The sequence below is a fragment of the Panthera onca genome, chromosome D1, assembly GCF_046562875.1.
Source record: "Panthera onca isolate mPanOnc1 chromosome D1, mPanOnc1 haplotype 2, whole genome shotgun sequence".
NCBI lineage: Eukaryota > Metazoa > Chordata > Mammalia > Carnivora > Felidae > Panthera > Panthera onca.
Genome location: NC_138348.1, coordinates 8,827,514 through 8,841,730, shown reverse-complemented (window position 1 = coordinate 8,841,730; position 14,217 = coordinate 8,827,514).

The following is a 14,217-nucleotide window of genomic DNA, read 5'->3' as shown; positions in this document are numbered from 1 at the left end:
GGTCTTGTCTTCCCTTACTCGGTCACAGCAGGAATCTACCCCCTCCTCCGTGCACGCATGCACGCACACACACAAAGACGGTGATCAGGGCTAGAGAGTTCCATGCACCTGCTCCAGCCCAGAGAGGGAGGGGCCTTCCAGGCTCATAACAACAAGGAGGTATGAGGGCCAGGGCTAGCGTCTGGGTCAGGGTCCTCTCCTGGAGGTCTTCGGTCTTACTGACTCTTTCCTTATCCCCCTCAGCAGTGGTCTCCAGCCAAGTGTGGTCCGGTTTCCTGTTTTTTGCAGACTTGGCCTCTCAGGGAGAAGGAGTGGGAGCCGGGTGGCCTGTTTCCTAAGAGATGCTTCTAAAGGGTACTAGAGGGCATTCATTCAACAAGAATCTGTTGTGCACTCAGCATGTGACAGGAATCGTTTTAGGTCCTGGGGTCACAGGAGAGGACGAAGTACAAGATCCCTCTCTTCTAGTCTTCTAGGGCTTCTAGTCTAGTGAGGGAATGGAGAAGAAATAAGGTGAATACAATTTCAAGTGCCGTGGGTATAGTGATGGTGTTCCAAGAGGACAAAGTGAGGCAGGAAGAGAGGCAGGGGCTTGGGGTGGAAGGGAACTGGAGGAGGGGGGAGGGGAGACCTCACCAAGTGGATGCCATGTGAACGAAAGGCCTGAAGTAAAGGGGGTCGTTGGCGGGGGACTGGCAGGGAGGAAGGGGAGGCTCCAAGTGTGAAGCTTCCAATGGATTGTTCTCTCGCAGTGGGGTCCTGGACCTGAGACCCCCTGGTTTGTAACACACGGTGTGGCCAAGCAGGGAAGCTCGTCCGAGGCTTGGTGTCCAGAGTTCCTGGGTGTGCCCATAACCGGGTGCCCATGTGCCCGACCTTTACTCTCCAAATTCCCCCAGAGGGCATGTGTCCCAAAGCACTCCTTGCAAATCACCTTGTTTGACAGATGTCTGAAGTCCTCAGACAGGACATTCCAGAGGCCTAGAGATCACCTCCCAGGAGCTGAGGGCAAAGGCCAGACTTGGAAGGTAAGACTAACTCTGAGTGATGGAAAGGAGCTGGAAGGCCGTGAGCAGCATGGGTGGGCTGATGGGTTTTCGCTGACTCGCTGTCCCCCTAGCAGGGAGGCTAGTTAGGGTGGCTGTTAATGGCTGTAGCTTAACAGACTCAGCAGGATAACAGCAGTGGAGGTGTTTGGGTCCTGGACTTGTTCTGCAGGTAAACCCACTGGATTTTGTGTTGAATCTTTCTGTTGTAGTCATGATTCTCAGACTGGCCTCACAGACCTGGGGGTGAAGTCTGGCCCCCATGGCTTTCTTATGGAAAGAACACTGGTTCCTGCAGGATGGGGCTTGGGTCAGGCCTGAGCCTCTAAGGGGGTCTTGGTGGAGGGGACAGGTCAAAAGACTAGATGGAAATTTTTCCTATGCGGGGCTCGAACCCATGAACCGTGAGATCATGATCTGAGCCAACGTCAGACATTTCACCAACTAAGCCACCCAGGTGCCCCGACTTTCACTTTTTAAAAAGCTCTTTCCCTGCAATGGAGTATTACTTGGCAATCAAAAAGAATGAAATCTTGCCATTTACAACTACGTGGATGGAACTGGAGGGTATTATGCCAAGTGACATTAGTCAGAGAAAGACAAATATCATATGACTTCACTCATACGAGGGCTTTAAGACACAGAACAGATGAACATAAGGGAAGGGAAACAAAAATAATATAAAAACAGGGAGGGGGACAAAACGTAAGAGACTCTTAAATAGGGAGAACAAACAGAGGGTTACTGGAGGGGTTGTGGGAGGGAGGATGGGCTAAATGGGGAAGGGGCATTAAGGAATCTACTCCTGAAATCATTGTTGCACTATATGCTAACTAATTTGGATGTAAATTTAAAAAATAAAATTTAAAAAATAAAAATAAAAAACCCTTTCCCCGTTCATACAGGGGTACTCATAAGCCTAGGGGGGCACTCAATAGAGAAGAGTCAGGATGATTATAAGATTTTCTTCTGGAGCAGCTGGGAGACTGGATTTGCCTTTACTGAGGTGGGCAAGGCTGCAGGTTTAATTTTATAGATATCATAAAATTTACCATGTTAACTGTTTTTAGGTGCAGTTCAGTGGCATTAAGTATATTTACATTGTGGGGCGCTTGGGTGGCTCAATCAGTTCAGCATCCAACTCTTTTTTTTTTTTAATTTTTTTTTTTTTTTTTACGTTTATTTATTTTTGAGACAGAGAGAGACAGAGCATGAACGGGGGAAGGGCAGAGAGAGAGGGAGACACAGAATCGGAAGCAGGCTCCAGGCTCTGAGCCATCAGCCCAGAGCCCGACGCGGGGCTCGAACTCGCGGACCGCGAGATCGTGACCTGAGCTGAAGTCGGACGCTTATCCGACTGAGCCACCCAGGCGCCCCCAGAGTCCAACTCTTGATTTTGGCTCAGGTCATGATTTCACGGTTCGAAAGTTTGAGCCCCACATGGGACTCTGTGCTGATAGCACAGAATCTGCTTGGGATTCTCTCTCTCTCTCTCTCTCTCTCTGCCCCTCCCCATCTCGTGATCTCTCTCTCTCTCTCTCTCTTTCTCTCAAAAAGAAAAAAAAAGAAACTTAAACAAATCTATATTCACGTTGTCTGATCATCCCCACCATCTACCCTCAGAACTTTTTTGTCTTCCCAAACTACTGAGACTGTACCCATCAAATACTAGCTCCCTCCCTCCATATTTTTTATTTATTTATGAGAGAATGCAAGCAGGGGAGGGGCAGAGAGAGGGGAGACAGAATCTGAAGCAGGCTCCTTGCTGACAGCAGAGAGTCTGATGTGGGGCTCGAACTCACGAACCGTGAGATCATGACCTGAGCCGAAGTCGGACACTCAACCGACTGAGCCACCCAGGCACCCCTCTCCATATTTGTTTTTAAAATAGCAAATGAATAAACCAAAAGTCAAATGCAGACACTGAAACCCCCAGAGATCCTGGGCGAGGTCCTTCTTGGTAAGACTCGGACCTCTGTGCTGCGGGAGAGCCGACGAGGTCAACGCGTGGGTCCTCTGAATCTGCAGGCTGTACCATTGAGGACCTCCGCTTCTACTTCCCACGTTAAAGAAGGAAGGAAACAGAGGCAGATGCGGTCACAGAAGCTGTCTCGTTAGCCCCTCAACTACTCCGTGAAGGAGGGACTCGCACCCCTATTATCATAGTTGAGGCAAGTGGCCAGAATGCCTGTCCCAAGTTGCCAGCTGGGCTCACCGGAGGTAGAGGGAGCCAGAGTTAGATGCGCCTCTGCTGTTTCCTTCCTTCATTGAATACAGTTTCTGATTCCTGCTCTGCTCCTGGTACCATTCTCAACTTCCTGGAGTCAGGGTGAACAGGACCCTGCCCTCACGTGGCTCCCAGCCTCCACAAAGGACCAAATGCTTGGGATTTTAAGCACTGGGGGCTGGCTCTTAAGGGCTAAGGGCACTTTTAAATGAGATCATCCGGGGGCTTCTGGGTGGCTCAGTCAGTTACGTGTCCGACTTCAGATCAGGTCATGATCTCACGGTCCGTGAGTTCGAGCCCCGCGTCGGGCTCTGTGCTGACAGCTCGGAGCCTGGAGCCTGCTTCGGATTCTGTGTCTTCTCCTGTCTCTGCCCTTCCCATGCTCATGCTCTGTCTCTCAATAATAAATAAACATGAAAAAAAAAAATAAAAATAAACCAGATCATCGGTTTTACAAGATTTCCCTTTTTGTTTTCTTTGAAGTCACTGTGATGTACACGTGAGGATGTTGTGGATCTGGTTTACAGAGGAGGCCGAGGGCTCTGAAGTAAAGGGCCCCCCTAGGGCCGAAGTGAACTAGGCTCCGTGGAGGACAGAGGAAGAGTTTAACCCAGGGGAGGTCAGGAAAAGCTTCTTCAGGTCTTCAACAGAGGCATTCGTGTGACACACTTGAGGGACAGGGCCACCCGGGCAGAGGGGACATGATGTATAGCCACTCAGTTGAGACAGCGCGGTGAGCGTAAGGACGAGACACCATGGTGTGGTACATTTGGAAATGGTGAGAGCCAATCAGAGGCTGAAGCTTGAAGGGCTTTAACAGCCGTGCTCAAGTTGTCTATACTCTGTAGGAAGAAGATTGGTCCCACTCATCCTCTGGGAAAATCTCTCACATTCCACTGAATCGGCATCTCCAAGGGGGTGAGCCTGGGAGGTTTTTTTTTTTTTTTTTTTTTTTAAATGTTTATTTATTTTTGACGGAGAGAGAGAGAGGGACAGAGAGGGAGAGAGAGGGAGTATGAGCGGGGGACGGGCAGAGACAGAGGGAGACACAGAATCCGAAGCAGGCTCCGGGCTCTGAGCTGTCAGCACAGGGCCCGACATGGGGCTTGAACCCACAGACCGCGAGATCATGACACGAGCCGAGGTCGGACGCTCAACCGACTGAGCCACCCAGGCATCCCTGGGAGTTGGTTTTTAACTAGCTTTCTGAAATGATTCCCACAGCAGTTTGGGAATCACCAGATCAATGTTTTCCAAACGTGCTGAGTTATGCCTGAGGACAAAGATTGGTGGGGGGGAATGTCCCCGGTTTTTTCCTGGGTGTCCTGTTTCAGCAGGTCTGGGAGAGGACACCAGATCTTTGTAAGAAGCTCAGAGAAAAATGAGAAAAGAACACTGCTCTCACTGGATAGAGAAGTGCTCGGTAGGGAGCGACATGGTCAGGTCTGAGTTCCAGAAAGCTCCCTCTGGCTCTGCTGTTGTAGAAGGAGTTGAGGGTGGCCAGGACCCCTCTAGGAGGCTGTCGGAACAGCCCAGGAAGATGTGGAAATTAATGAGGCAGAGGCTGTGTGGTGGGAGAGGAGGGGATGGCTTGGAGAGATGTTTCAAGAGAAGAAGTTCCAGGATTTCACAAACGCCTGGGAGGGACGGACTCGGAGGGAGAAGGAAGCTGTGTGGTGACTCCTGAGTTTCTAGCCTAGGTGGCTGGGGAGCAGGCTGGGGCCCTCAAGCCGGATGGGGGAGGCAGGGAGAGAGGCAGCTGTGGACGGGGAAGCCGGAAGGGGGTCACTTCCATGTAGATGTGCTGGGTGTAGGTGCCCTTGGACTGCACCAAGGGCAGGTGGAGGTTTCCAGCAGGGGATGGTCTGCAGCCTAGCAGAGGAATGGAGGCAGGGCGCCATCTTGTGAGTGTGAAGGACGCCCCGATGAGCTTGTGGGGTGAGGAGGGCAGAAGGAAGAGCTTGGATACCCAAGGACTGGCACCATTTACGGGACAGACATGGAGGAGGGACCCGCAGAAGGGAGCAGATCCCTGGGGGTGGAGACAGGGAGGCAAGAAGAAGAGACCTGGTTTGTGTCCCTTAGAGCAGGGCTGTCCCAGCTGGCCTTGAGTTTGGTGGCATCTCTGGCGGTCTTCTCCGGAGCACTTCCAGGGGACGATGGAGGAATGAAATTTTTTACTTCTAAGGGTGGGAGGGATTTCTACAGGTTTCTAGATGGTATCAGTCGGAGTTCTTGGTTTTCTTAAGCAGCGAAAAGAATTTATTGAAAGGCCGTCAAGAACTACCAGGAGGGGGCAGGACCAGACTTGGAAAAGGGGCAGGAAGCCCAAGTGCCAAGCAGCAGGAAGTACAATTGTCTTTTAACTGGAACAGACTGGGAGGCCGCCACCAAGGGGACACACTGCCAATGTGCGTGTGGTCGGACACGGAGCTGTGGGCTGTGGGCACGTTAGCAGGACACCCTGCTCCGGCATCGGTGCCACGACGTGGGCTGGGGGCTCGAACCTGGGAGTCGTGTGTACGGCTGGCTTGCAGAGCCACAGAATGACAGGAGGGGGCCCGCGGGGTAAGTGTAGAGAGGGAAGAGAAGAGGATGCCAGCCCTTCCCCGGTCAGAGGCGCGGGCAACAGAGACAGAGCGAGGAGCAGTGAGGTAGGTGGGAGGGTGTGCCATGGAGACCAAGGTGACGGGCCAATGCTGGATCCAGTGCTGCCAGTGGTAGTACTGGGGGGGAGGGCATGGGGGGAGGGGATGGAGGCTTGGCTGCCCGGTTTATCAGCATGGAGGTCTTTGGTGACCTTGGCAAGGCTGGGGCAAGGGCCAACCGGAAGGGGCTTAGGAGGGTCAGAAGAGACAGGTTGGAGTCAGTGCCCAGAGAGAGCAGAGCAGCTCAGGAAGGGAGAACCGAGGCAGTAGCTGGAGGAAGAAGGGGCCTGAAATCTTTGGTGTCTAAGATGGGAACAGTGACAGCACACTTGCTTAAGTCGAGAGGGGAGAGAGGACGCACGCTGGGTGGGTGCCTCTGCCGGAGGGAGAGGGGACAGGGTCTAGGGTAAGGACAGGGGGAAATGGGCTGGAGTGCAGCAGCATCATGCGGGCGACGCACAGACGAGGACAGAATTGCTGGGTAGATGTGGTGGGAGCTTGTGGAATTCTGCCCACAGATGGCTTTTTATTTTCTCAGTAAAACAGGAAATGAGGTCATCGGCTGAGAGTGAGAACCGCGGGGCCTGGGGGTGGGGGTGGAGGTTTGAGAAGAGGGGAGAAAATATGAATAAACACCCAGGCTCCTCCCATTCAGTGTCTGGGGCCCAATGGCAACCACTGCACCTACATGTTAGACATGCAGGGTCTCAGGCCCTACCCCGGACCTTTGGAATCAGAATCTGAATCTGCATTTATTCATTCATTTATCTACTTACTTACTTACTTACGCTTATTTATTTTTGAGAGAGAGAGAGAGAGAGAGAACACCAGCAGGGGAGGGACACACAGAAAGAGGGGAACCCGAAGCAGGCTTCAGGTTCTGAGCTGACAGCAGAGAGCCCAATGTGGGGCTCGAACCCACGAACCATGAGATCATGACCTGAGCTGAAGTCGGACGCTTAATCTACTGAGCCACCCAGATGCCCCTGAACCTGCATTTAAAAATTTTTTTATTGGGGCGCCTGGGTGGCTCAGTCGGTTAAGCGTCCGACTTCAGCTCAGGTCACGATCTCACGGTCCGTGAGTTCGAGCCCCGCGTCGGGCTCTGGGCTGATGGCTCGGAGCCTGGAGCCTGCTTCCGATTCTGTGTCTCCCTCTCTCTGCCCCTCCCCCGTTCATGCTCTGTCTCTGTCTCAAAAATAAATAAACGTTAAAAAAAAATTAAAAAAAAATTTTTTTAAATTTATTTTGATGGTGCACCTGCATGGCTCAGTTAAGCATCTGACTCTTGATTTCGGCTCAGGTCATGATCTCCCGGTTGGTGAGCTCGAGCCCCGTGCCGGGCTCTGCACTGACAGTGTGGGACCTGCTTGGGATTCTCTCTCTTCCTCCCTCCCTCTCCAAATAAATAAATAAATACATTTTTATCTTTTAATATTTATTTATTTGAGAGAGAGAGAGAGAGAGAGAGAGAGAGAGAGAGAGAGGATCCCAAGCAGGCTCCATGCTCTCAGTGGAGAGCCCGACACAGGGCTCGAACTCACAAACCTGTGAGATTGTGACCTGAGCTGAAATCAAGAGTCCCGTGCTTAACTGACAGCCACCCAGGTGCCCCTGAATTTGCATTTTATTTTTTTTTTTAATTTTTTTTTTCAACGTTTATTTTATTTTTGGGACAGAGAGAGACAGAGCATGAACGGGGGAGGGACAGAGAGAGAGGGAGACACAGAATCGGAAACAGGCTCCAGGCTCCGAGCCATCAGCCCAGAGCCCGACGCGGGGCTCGAACTCACGGACCGTGAGATCGTGACCTGGCTGAAGTCGGACGCTTAACCGACTGCGCCACCCAGGTGCCCCTGAATTTGCATTTTAGATTCCAGGTGACTCATGCACACTCAAGTTGGACAGGGCCCGCTGTAGGCGAATGGTAAAGTCACTGCTTGAAGGAAACGTAGATGGACGGCCAGGCGATGTGAACAACAGGCTTCAGACCTGCCTTTGTTTCTTTTGGTGCTAACTAATGGAATTTCAGCACTTGGCCTTAAAAATTCCAGATCCCCCCTAACTGGTGGTGCCCAAAACAAAACAAATAAAAAAGTCCTCCCCAAACCACCAAAAACCCCTCCAAAAAAACAATACGCCCCCCCCACTTCCATATAAGGAGAACACGTTCCCTTTTTTTTCTGAAGCCACAGAAATGAAAGCAGATTCCTTCCCGGAGTCATGAAACCATCCTTGCAAATGTTATTGCTAACAAGGGAATCTTGTCAGACAATCAAATTTAAGAGGCGGTTGCTTTGTCCTGTGACAGCAACCTTTAACTTTTAAAATCTTGCGATGCTGATCGCTTGTCTTCCTTAAGAATGTGTTGCCCTGGCAATACTATTTAAATTCACATCTCTGTTTTCTAGAAGGTATAAATACCTGTGAGTTTTTTTGTTAAGCCAGAGGGGGAGCAGCCGCACATCCCTCTCCTCCCACGTGCAGGGGGTGAGATAATCCCCCCTGCGACTGAGACTGCAAGGTTTTCTTAAACAAAGAGTTGGAGAGTCTTGTCTCATTCAAATGAACACGCGGGAGGGAAGGACACCTGTTGTGAGTGTGGAGGGGAGGGGGCATGAGGAGAGGTGAGAGCTGAGGGCACCTTTGGGAATAAGGCCAGGCAGTTGACTGAGGACAAGCAGAAGGACACGTGGATGGCATAATGATGCCCATTAGCGGAGGTCAGGAGTCCTGCGTTTTTTCTGGTGCCAGTCTGTGAGGTAGCAGGATTTCCCCCCCAGCTGTGCTCGAATGTCCCCATGTGTGGGATCAGGGAAGCTGGATGGTGGGGTTGATCTGAGTGGTGCATTTGCAGTGGAAGCCAGGGGCCAGGGGTCTGCGGATACTTGTGGTGTGGATGAAAGCCGGCATGGTTCAGGCTTCTCAGGGGAGGACGGTTGATGGTGGGGGGAAGGTTCTCAGTGGGGGAGTAAGGACAAGGGAGTTTAAACAGCAGTTGAGGACTCTGGGATAGAAGTGAGGTCCCTGGGGCCGAGGAGATCATGATGCTGGCACTGCTAAGTTGAATGAGTTGCTCAGCCAGGGTGGCAGCCAGGGTGAAGAGGAGAGCATGGGCACAGAGATCATTTGGGGATGGACTCTTTGCTCTACCCCTGTCTAAACCTCAGTTTAGACTCAGTTTCCTCACAACACTATGACACCAAATGTGTTTATTTATTTTTTTCTCATGCCAACCAATTCTCCTACAATTCAATTCAATTCAATTCAATTCAATTCAATTCATTCAATTCAATGCTGGCGCCTGTCTACTGGAGTCCGCATCAGATCCCACAGGTTAAGGGCTCATTCCCACAAGACTGCCCTCATTTGAGATGCCAGTTGCAAGGCTCGGGTTGTCACTGGCACTTCTGACCAAGGGATTATCAATTCAAAGAGTCCCTCTAACATCCTCCTCTGGTTCTATAATTCTCTAGGACGACTCACAGAACTCAGGACAGTGCTTTTTTTACTATTAACAGTTTACTATTATAAAGGATACAACTCAGGGACAACTAACTAGAAGAGATGAATGGAGCAAGGTTTGGGGGAGGGAAGGTATACATGGACCTCCCATGCCCTCTCCAGGTGCAATGGCCTCCCGGCACCTTGACGTGCTCATGACCTGGAAGCTCTCTGTTCTCTGTCATTTAAGGGATTTTATGGAGGTGCCATTATGCAGGCCTGACTGATCAAGGTCGTGATCTCACAGCTGGTGAGTTTGAGCCCTGTGTCGGGCTCTGTGCTGCCAGCTCGGAGCCTGGAGCCTGCTTTGGCTTCTGTGTCTCCCTCTCTCTCTCCACCCCTCCCCCACTCACATTCTGTCTCTGTCTCTCTCAAAAATAAATAAACATTTAAAAAAAATCACAGATAGAGACAATGACATCCATCTTGAGGGATTTTCAAGATCCAAAGAGAGTGTTGTCTGCCTGTCAGAGCAGGGAGAATACTGATAGGAATCTGAAAGGAGTCCGTGAAACTGATGGGCTTCCTGTCTAGTTCTCAGTTGTCTAAGGCAGCAAAAATATAATGTAACAATGATCTCTTATTGTCCAATGTATCGCAACGTGCCCAGGACTTTACTGATCCTAAGGGGCCATGGTCTTATGTTCTAAGTCCCTGGATTTGACTGGGCAGAGGCAGAGGAGCATGGGAAAGGGACAGTGAAGACCATGGGGTGGGGGGAGTGGGGGGGGGAGTGGGGGAGGGAGGGTGGAGAAGGAAAGCAATGTTTGCTGAGTGCTTCATATATGACAGGAGATGACAGCACGATCATCTCCTTTTTATCGGTGAGGAAACTGACCTTGGAATAATGAAATGATTTGTTCCAATTCACAAACTCTGGCTCCTAAAGTCTTGGCCTTACTCCCAAACTTCTCTTGTGGTTTCCCAAGTGTGATAGGGATGTTAAGAGCATCTTTATTCTTAGCATTTGGTCTTTGATCCCAGTTCCTGACACAGAACTCCTAAATCCTTCAGCATTTCCTGGGCGATTTCTAATGCGATGACTCTTGATAGACTGCCAGATAGCTTCAGGGTGGGGGCTTAGAAGCTCAGAACTTTCCGTGCCTGTCTCATCCTCCGGGGAGGAGAGAGGAGCTAGAGATTGAGTTAATAATCGATCGCAATTACATGGTGAAGCCTCCATGAAAGTCCCTACAGTATGGGGTCTGAGAGGGCTTCCCAGTTGGTAAACACATTCATGTGCTGGCTGGGTGGTACATCCCAACTCCATGGGAACAGAAGCTTCTGTGCTCGAGCCCCTTCAGGACCTTGCTGCTCATCTGTTCATTCTCCTTTATTATATCCTCTATTATATAACCAGTATGTGTATTTGTCTGACTTCTGTGAACAATTTTTGTGTGTGTGAACAAATTATTGAACAAAAAAAACCCAAGAATATTGAACCTGAGGAGGGGATCGTGGGAATTCCCAATTTGTAGCCACATCGGACATAAGTATGGGTAACCTCAGGACCCACTACTTGAGATTGGCTCCTGCCGGGGGGGGGGGGCGGGGGGGGGGAATCTCGTGGCACTGAGCCCTTAACCAGTGGGATTTGATGTTAACTATAGGTAGTATCAGAATCAATTGTTGGGGGGTGCCTGGGTGGCTTAGTCGGTTGAATGTCTGACACTTGGTTTCGGCTCAGGTCATGATCTCGCAGTTCATGAGATTGAGCTCCGTGCTAGGCTCCGTGCTGAGAGCGTGGAGCCTGATTGAGGTTCTCTCTCCCTCTCTCTCCCTCCTCTGCACGCGCTCTCTTTCTCTCAAAATAAACAAATAAACTTAAAAAAAAAAAAAAAAAAGAATAGATGGTGGGACACCTGGCTAATGTTGGAGAATTGGCTGGTGTAGGAAGGAAAACCCCCACCCATTTGATGTCAGAAATTTTGTGAGTAGAGTGTAAAGGAAACAGAACTTTTCCCTTTTAGCGGGGCAAGAAAATTCCAAGCAGAGAAACTTGGAGGGAGTGAAAAGCAGGAATGAGTGGGCTTGGGGTCTGTGTGAGGACCAGGAGAATTTCAGGGGCTGTCTAGGGTCTAGGGGGTGAAGGGTCACAGAAGAGGCTTAAAAAGGAAGTAGGGCTGAATGGAAGGCTATCGGAGGCTGAGCGGCTTGCATTTTTATCTCACGCTATTGGCTAGCTGTTAGCAAGGGATTGGCCCAGCATCAGTTCTATGTTTTGGCAAGATCACTTTGGCTGAAACATGGAGAATGAATGGGAATGGGATCGATTAAGTCAGGGGTTGGCAAACTACAGCTGGTTGGCATGTTTTTGTACCCATTGTAAGTTAAGAATGGGTTTTTCATTTTTAAATGGTAAAAAAAAGATACAAAAATCAAGAGGAATAATATTTTGTGACACATGAACATTATGTGCAATTCAAATCTCAGTGGAATTTAAATAAAGTTTTATTGGAACACAGCCATGCTCATTTGCTTATGTATTGTTTATGGCTGCTTTTGCCTAACAACAGAAGAATTGAATAGTTGGGACAGAGACTATAATACATAAGTATCTACATAATATCCTTAATTTTGCTTCTTGGTCCACAGAGCCTAAAACATTTACTATCTGGCGCTTTATAGAGAAAGTTTGTTAACCCCTGAATTAAAGGACTCTTGCACGAGGATGCTGACAGTGGGGATGGAGAGCACTGGCTGAATTTGGGAACTGTTTGGGAGCTGGACTGACCAACTGGGTACAAGGAATGAAAAGGAGGAGTCCAAGATGACTCCCAGATTTCTGGATTGAGCGCTGCATGGGTGGTGATGGCCAGGAACTCTAGGAGAGGGGGGAATGGAGGAAGTAGAGGGGCCAGAAGGGAGAGTGACAGTAATTTTCAGGCCTCTTTTGTGTGATAGTCTGATTCCCGGAGTTGGGCAGTTTGTGTGTGTTGCAAGGGTGCTAAGAACAAGGACATCATCTCCAAGTTTTTAGCATTTGAGGCTGGTGTGGGGCACTTGGCATTCAAAAGCGTTTTGTGCTGTAAAGGTGTGCAGGCATAGCTGTCTGAATGTCCGGTTGGGTCAGCATCTGTTCTGTAAAATCAGAGCCAGCCTCCAAGAAAGGAAACTGAGGCTTCCTAAAGGCACTGCGAGAACGTGGGGCTGCTCTGGTTGCGGAGTCTCCTGCTTGCCTGGTGAAGCTGGTGTAGAGGAGAGAGGTCGGGCCTGCCTCCACAGGTTTAGCGTGGTCGCCAAGCGAACTGATCCTTCCGGGGCCCTGGGTTCCTGCCGAGGTGTGGGGGCAGTTACTGAGGTGGCCAAGACCATCATTGGCCCCCGTGGTCCTGTTCTCTGGGAAGCAGCCAGGCAGGTTCTAAGCGCCGTGATTCTCGGCAGGGCTATTCCCTCGGTTGCCCGCAGATGGCGCTAAAGTAACACGATGGGAAGGCGGGGTGGCCGGGAGGGGGCAGTGGCGGGAGGGGTGGGGAGGCGGGGGAGAGTCCTGCCCCTTCCCCGGGCCTGCTCCAACCTGGTAGGGGAGGAGGTGACATTCACAGAGCCACCTCATTCTTTCTCTACTTCCCGTTCACGTATGACAGCCTTGTTTCTGGGGCCAAGAAGGACTCCCTCCGCGGTGTGTGTGTGTGTGTGTGTGTGTGTGTGTGTGTGTATATGTGTGTGCGCGCGCGCGCACAACGTTTGGGGTGGACTGATGCCATGTCCAGCCACTGAGCCTCCCGTCAGGCTCAAGTCATTTCCTCCACCTTCTGGCAGCTGGGTCTGAAGGAATCTTGCTTCAGAGGCTTGCAGGGCCCAGGCCCCATTTCTGGGATGATGCCTTCCAGGACTGCACACCCTCCTCCGACCCAGGCTTGCCCCGTGATACTCCTTTCTTCAAGCCCGGTTTCTTCCCCCTGGCTGGGGGGTGGGGTGGGGGAAGGGACTCTGGACTCTGTGAAACCCCTGCTGCAGGTGGAGGGAAAGGTGTGGGTCTGGAAGCACTTGGTTTCCGGCCTTTACCTGAGAACAGCCTCATCCTGGGGTAACACTGCTCACAGAGCCGTGGAGATGCTTTCTTTTTAGTCTGTCTCGGCCTGTTCACTCTTCAGCGAGGAACTCATTCCCCTTTCAGAGATGAGGACACTGAAAATAAGAGGGTTGCCTGGGGTTGTGTGGTGAGGGGGGGCATGGGCAGGTAGGACCTGTGCCTGGGATAAAGGATGGAGTATGAACTGCTAACCCCATTCCTAATGCAAATACCAGCTCTGTCCTCCCACTCTTGGCTCCCAGTAGGAGCTCAGGCCAATCGGATTCCAGGATTTTCCCAACACCACTCAGGCTTCCTGGGTCTCTCCACCACCAGGACTTTAGTTCCAGTGCCTTCAGCACAGGGCAGGGCATTTAACCCTAAAGGGGGTTCAGGGCCATTAGGGAGCAGTGGCGAGGGAGGAGTGCTCCCAGAGTCTAGAGCTGACGCCCAGAAACCTATGCTGGAGGGAGAAGGGTCTAGGGTCAGTGTCCTGGGGCCACTCTCCACGGTGCTGTGCTCCTGTCAGCTCCTGGCCAGCCTGTCCCATCCACCTCTTCTGTGCATTGCCCCTGCCCATAGTGTTGGCAGCTTCTTTTCCAAATTCTTCGGGGGGCACCTGGGTGGCTCAGTGGGTTAAACATCCGACTTCGGCTCAGGTCATGATCTTGTGACTCATGAGTTCGAACTCCGCTTTGGACTCTGTGCTGACAGCTCAGAGCCTGGAGCCTGCCTCGGATTCTGTGTCTCCCTCTCTCTCTGCCCCTCCCCCACTCG